This window comes from Macrobrachium rosenbergii, chromosome 11 (genome assembly GCF_040412425.1).
Source record: "Macrobrachium rosenbergii isolate ZJJX-2024 chromosome 11, ASM4041242v1, whole genome shotgun sequence".
In the NCBI taxonomy this organism is placed as follows: domain Eukaryota; kingdom Metazoa; phylum Arthropoda; class Malacostraca; order Decapoda; family Palaemonidae; genus Macrobrachium; species Macrobrachium rosenbergii.
The window spans coordinates 18,975,290-18,982,134 of record NC_089751.1 but is presented as its reverse complement, the minus strand read 5'-3'; the positions used below and the strand labels follow the sequence as shown (position 1 = coordinate 18,982,134).

Here is a 6,845-nt window from a genome sequence, read left to right as displayed (position 1 = left end):
AATGACTGGATAAATGGGACAGTCACTACAGTAATACCTGGATAAAAGGGACAGTCACCAATGTAGTATTTTGATAAAAGGGACAATTAGTACAGTGATGTTTGGATAAAAGGGACAGTCACCTCAGTAATTCCTGGATAAAAGGGACTGATAACACAGTAATAACTGAATACATGGGACAGTCACCACAGTAATACCTGGGTAAATGGGACAGTCACCACAGTAATGTCTGGATGAAATTGACAACCACCACAGTAATACCTGGATAAAAGGAACAGTCAGCACAGTGATGCATGAATAAAAAGGACAAGCAGCACAGTGATATATGGATAAATGGGACAGTCACCACAGTAATACCTGGATAAAAGGGACAGTCACCACAGTAATGTCTGAATAAAAGGGACAGTTTCCACAGTATAATGACTGGGTAAATGCAATAGAATGCACAGTAATACCTGGATAAATAGTACAGTCAGTACAGTAATCCATGAGTAAAAGGGACAGTCACCACAGTGATACTTGGATAAGTGGAAAGTCAGCAGTGTAATACCTGGATAAAAGGGACATTCACCACAATAACATCCGGATAAATGGGACAGCCATTCACTACAGTCATGACTGGTAAATGGGATAGTCAGTACAGTCATACCTGGATAAAAGGGACAGTCACTGCAGTAATACCTGAATAAATGGGACAGTTACCACAGTAACATACAGATAAATGGGACATTCACCACAGTCAGATTTGGATAAAATAGACAGTTAAGTAATTTTTGGACAAAAGGGACAATCAACATAGTAATTCCTGGATAAAAGGGACAGACAACGCAGTATAACTAGATAAATGGGCCAGTACCACAGTAATACCTGTATAGAAGGGACAGACATAACAGGAAGGCCTGGATAAATGGGACAGTCACCACAGTAATACCTGGGGGATAGTCACCACAGTAATACCTGGGGGACAGTCACCAAAGTAATGTCTGGATGAAATGGACAGTCACCACAGTAATACTTGGATAATAAAAACAGTCAGCACAATAACACATGGATAAAAAGTACAGGCAGCACAGTAATACATGGATAAATGAGACTGTCACCACAGTGATACCTTGATAAAAGGGACAGTCACCACAGTAAAGTCTGGATAAAAGGGACAATCAAAACAGTAATGACTGGGGAAAAGGGATAGTCAGCATAGTAATACCTGGATAAATGGGACAGTCAATGCAGTAATCCATGGATAGCCTAAATGGGACAGTCAGCACAGTAATACTTGGATAAGTGGGAAAGTCAGCAGTGTAATGCCTGGATAAAAGGGAAATTCACCATAGTAACATCTGGATAAATAGGGCAGTCAGTCATCACAATAATGGACAGTCACTACAGTAATCCCTGGATATAAGGCACAGTCAGTACAGTAATACCTGGATAAATGGGACAGTCATTACAGTCATACCTGGATAAACGGGACAGTCACCTCAGTAATACCTTGATAAATGGGACAGTCACAAAAGTAATATATAGATAAATGGGACGGTCAGCAAAGTAAAAATTGTATAAAAGGGACAGTTAGTGTAGTAATTTTTGGATAAAAAGAGCATTCATCATAGTAATTCCTGGATAAATGGGACAGTCACCACAGTAATACTTGGATAAAAGGGACAGTCACCACAGTAATACCTGGATAATAGGGACAGCCAGTACAATAGTACCTGGATGAACAGGACAGTCACTACAGCAGTATCTGGATAAAGGGAACGGTCAGAGCAGTAATAACTGGATAAATGGATATCTAGATAAATTAGAAAGTCAGTGCAGTAATACCTGCATAAATGGGACAGTTCAGTAATACCTGTACAGTCAGTACAGTAATACCTGGCTAAAAGGGACACTCACCGCAGTAATAAATGTTTACATGGGACAGTAACTACAGTAATATCTGGATAAATGGGACACTTAGAATAGTAATATTTGGATAAAAGAGACAGTTGGTACAGTAATTCCTGGATATATATATATATATATATATATATATATATATATATATATATATATATATATATATATATATATATATATATATATATATATATATATATTTATATATATATATATATATATATATATATATATATATATATATATATCTAAATATATATATATATATATATATATATATATATATAATATATATATATATATATATATATATATATATATATATATATATATATATCTAAATATATATATATATATATATATATATATATTATATTATATATATATATAATTATATATATATATATATATTATATATATATACTATATATATATATGTATATATATATATATATATATATATATATATATATATATATATTGATATTAGTATGGTGTTTGTACCAACATATCTTTTACAATTAATTTAAGTCGTCTCATTCATTGAGATATTAATTGAAGTAAACATAACTGACGGTGACTGTCCCTTTTTAGTCGTACCAGTGGTGATACATGACATACAGACACACACACACACACACACACACATATATATATATATATATATATATATATGTGTGTGTGTGTGTTCATCCAGGTATATTGTATAGTGTGTATTACTGTGGTGTACTATGTACACACATACATATATAACTGACACAACCCAGCACTGCATAACTGGAAAAATTTGAATATACTCCAATTTAAATATTATTTTTGACAGCATTTATCCTTGTTTTGACTGTCCCTTTTATCCACATATTAATATTCTGACTGTCATATTTACCACATATTACTGTGGTGGATATATGGAACAGCCACCACAGTAATATGTGGTAAATATGACAGTCAGAATATTAATATGTGGATAAAAGGGACAGCAAAAACAAGGAGGTGCTGCAAAATTTTTGGAGTCCTTCAAATTTTTCCCATGAAGTGCTGGGTTGTGTCAGTTATATATGTATGTGTGTGTACATAGTACGTGCACACACACTATACATATATACATATATATATATATATATATATATATATATATATATATATATATATATATATATATATGTGTGTGTGTGTCTGTATGTATGTATCACCACTGGTACGATATAACCTTGTCGTTATGTTCTTCAATTACGTTCAATGAATGAGCGATTAAATTAGTTGTAAGATATGTTTCACAAACACCACACTAATATCAATATATATATATATATATATATATATATATATATATATATATATATATATATATATTATATATATATATATATATATATATATATTATATATAATATAATAATATATATATGCATATGTACATATAAACTAAGTGTGTGTATATACAGATAGACTGACATTATATATACATACATACATACATATATATATATATATATATATATATATATATATATATATATATATATTAAATATATATATACATATATATATGTGTGTATCTAAATATATATATATATATATATATATATATATATATATATATATATATATATATATATATATGTATATGTATCTATATATATATATAAAATATATATATATATATATATATATATATATATATATATATATATATATATATATATTTCACCAGTGGTAGGCCATAATCTTGTTATAATCTCAAAGTACGTTCGATGTATAGGCGATTAAATTAGTGTTTATGTTATCACAAACACCCATACTAATGAAAATATACTCTATATGACGAGTATATATGTGTATACATATATATATATATATATATATATATATATATATATATATATATATATATATATATATTCTTCTTCTTCTTTTAACGTGCTTTTATTCCCATTTTTGTATGGGGTAAGCACGATGCCTTCTTTTGAAGGACTTTTTGATTTGGCTTTGGGGTAGACCTGTGGTCTCGATCGGCTGCCCTGCCTGACATCGCTTACACCCCGGCACGTATGTTTCATGTATCATACCCGACCCAACGCCGTTTCTTCCCAGCAGCGAGAAGTTATTGCGCGGGTATGGCGAGAGTTCGAGACGTGTGAGATGTTTGTTATGTTTTTAGAAGGTGTTGTAGTGGCTTTGTTTTGTGTGTGTATTTAGTCTGTAACATCCATTTGCGTTTTAAGCAAACCTATCCGTTGATTACATATATAATCCCGGGATGTCTACACGGATAGCAAAGTGTCTGCCTCTCTGATCAGTCGGCTGCGGGTTTGAACTCGCGCCACAGACCTCTACGAAGTCCGAAGCTGCTGCTGTAACCGACTGAGCCATCGAGGCTCTATATATATATAGGCTATATACATATATATATGATGTATGTATGTATATACATGTATATATACACACAAATAATTATATATTTACGCAAACTGTGGCCACATTTAAATACGATCACTTTTTCAGTTGACTTAGTCTAGAAAAGAAACAATTGGCAAACGTAAGTAACAATTTAAAAAGTTATTTGATGCACTCGCCTATGCATCTGCTAATAAATAAATAAATAAATATATATATATATATATATATATATATATATATAAATATATATATATATATATATATATATAAATATATATATATATATATATATATATATATATATATATATATATAGACTATATGTGTGTGTGTGTAAATTGTGGCCACATTCAATTGTGATAATTTTTCCATTCGAGTTCGTCTAACAAAAACAAAAAAAAAAAAATGGCAAGAGTAAAACTAAAAAAAGTTATTTGAAACACTCAGCCATGCATCTAATATATATATATATATATATATATATATATATATATATATATATATATATTATATATATATATGTATATATATATATATATATATATATATATATATATATATATATATATATATATATATAAATTGCAGTCAGGGGCAGGAATACTCTGGAGATTCACACTTCCTTTATATATATATATATATATATATATATATATATATATATATATATATATATATATATATATATATATATATATATATATATATAAAATTTATATACATATACATATATATACGTACAATTTAACCACATTTAAATACTATCATTTTTCTGTTGAATTCGTCTAACAAAGAAACAAGGACAATAATAAGTAATAAAAAAAAGTTATTTGAAGCACTCACCTATGCATCTACTAATATAAATTATATATGCAGTATATATATATATATTATATATACATATATATATATATATACATAAAATGTGACCACATTTAAAATCGATCATTATTATCCGTTGAGTCCATCCAGAAAAAAACAATGGCAAGGGTAAAAATCAATAAAAAAAATTCATTTGTAGCATTCACCCATGCATCTACTAACACACACACCCATACACACATATATTTGTTTATATATATAAATATATGTATATATATATATATGTATATGTATATATATATATATATATATATATATATATATATATATATATATATATATATATATATATACGTGAATTGTGGCCACATTCAAATACAATAATTTTTTCAGGTGAGTTGGTCTATCAAAGAAACAATGGCAAGCGGAAGACACAATTTAAGCAAAAGTTATTTGTTACACTCACCCGCCCTTTCCTTTCGGCATCTCTTTAAGCCTATCGAGGATAGAATTCGCCAATTTCTGCAGGGGGAAGGGTTCAAAGCTGCCCCAGATCGAGTGTAAGGCGGTTTAAGTTTTGCAAGGGTTGTTTGCTGCTCTTCAAGAAGACTTGGTCGCTGCCCAAAGGTTTTCTACTGGGGACAAATCTGGAGAGCTGCTTGGATAAGACTTAATATAGTTAACTGGCAATCGTTTAGCCAATCAGTGACGTAATAACTGGCGAGAGTAAGAGAATCACTGATGTAATTGGCGGCGTGGCACCTCTCACAGGCCTGCTGCATAATGGATGTTCCCCGATTTCTCATAACGAGGATTCCAAAACGTAGCCTAGGCCTAACTACGTTACCTAAAATCTCTGTTGACGTGCTTGCTGTTGGTAGTAAACAACACCCAACACCGTAACATACTGGGAGAACTTGACCGTGAGTGCAACGTATTTAAGCCCCAGCTTAGTCCTATCATTATGAGGCACCATCCACCTTTCACCCCACTCTTCACACACGTGAAATGTAGCCTTCCCCATCCCCTCTCTGCTTGGTGTACCTGGATGGTACGTGCGGATACGTGTCCAAGCAGTTAAATATTATATGCTTTTAATTTCCTTGCACTAGTCAAGGCTGGTCGTCTATATGCCGTTTCCTATGCATGACAGTTTGAGGAGAAAGCTTAAGGGACTCCATGACCAAGAGCAGGGTATTCCCAACCCCGGCTAGACGCCATGAACTTGGCGACTAGCCGTCAGACAGTTCAATCACCTACGCCACTTTGCTTCACAATTTCACTTGTTTTTCACCCCACCTTACGACATTCAGTTACAGGGACTATATCATGGATGGTACGCTTCTTAGCCATGTTACACATTCATGATACAAGCACAATCAAGCAGGAACACCGTCGACTTGCCACACACTTCGGTAATACACAAACGCGAATAAACTTGGAATGGACGCCGGGAAACTACTGATCCACTTCCTAAGTTCCTGTCACTTGCGCTTGGGGTGGGGGGAAGGTGGGGTGGGGGGAAGGTGGGGTGGGAGGATGGGTTGTCGTAAGTTGACAATTAACCATTTTTTGCTCGTAGATTTTTTTCTCGAGATAAAAATTGTATGGGAAATCTCTCCATAATTATAGTGGGTTTCATTTCATTTGTTCACTCGGGTAGCACGTGAGTGACTGATATTCAGTTTCCGAAATCGTTGGCTCATTGTGATAAATATTAA

The 6,845-nt window shown here is 32.0% G+C and overlaps 1 long non-coding RNA gene across 1 annotated transcript in view; it reads right to left on the bottom strand.

Moving 5' to 3' along the window:
* The window catches only part of LOC136843217 (uncharacterized), a 316,585-nt gene extending 309,989 nt beyond the window's left edge, over positions 1-6,596 (bottom strand). Inside the window, exon 1 of the long non-coding RNA XR_010854484.1 lies at positions 5,591-6,596. This is a non-coding gene — a long non-coding RNA (uncharacterized lncRNA). The remainder of the gene's footprint in view (positions 1-5,590) is intronic.
* Positions 6,597-6,845: the final 249 nt, after the last annotated feature.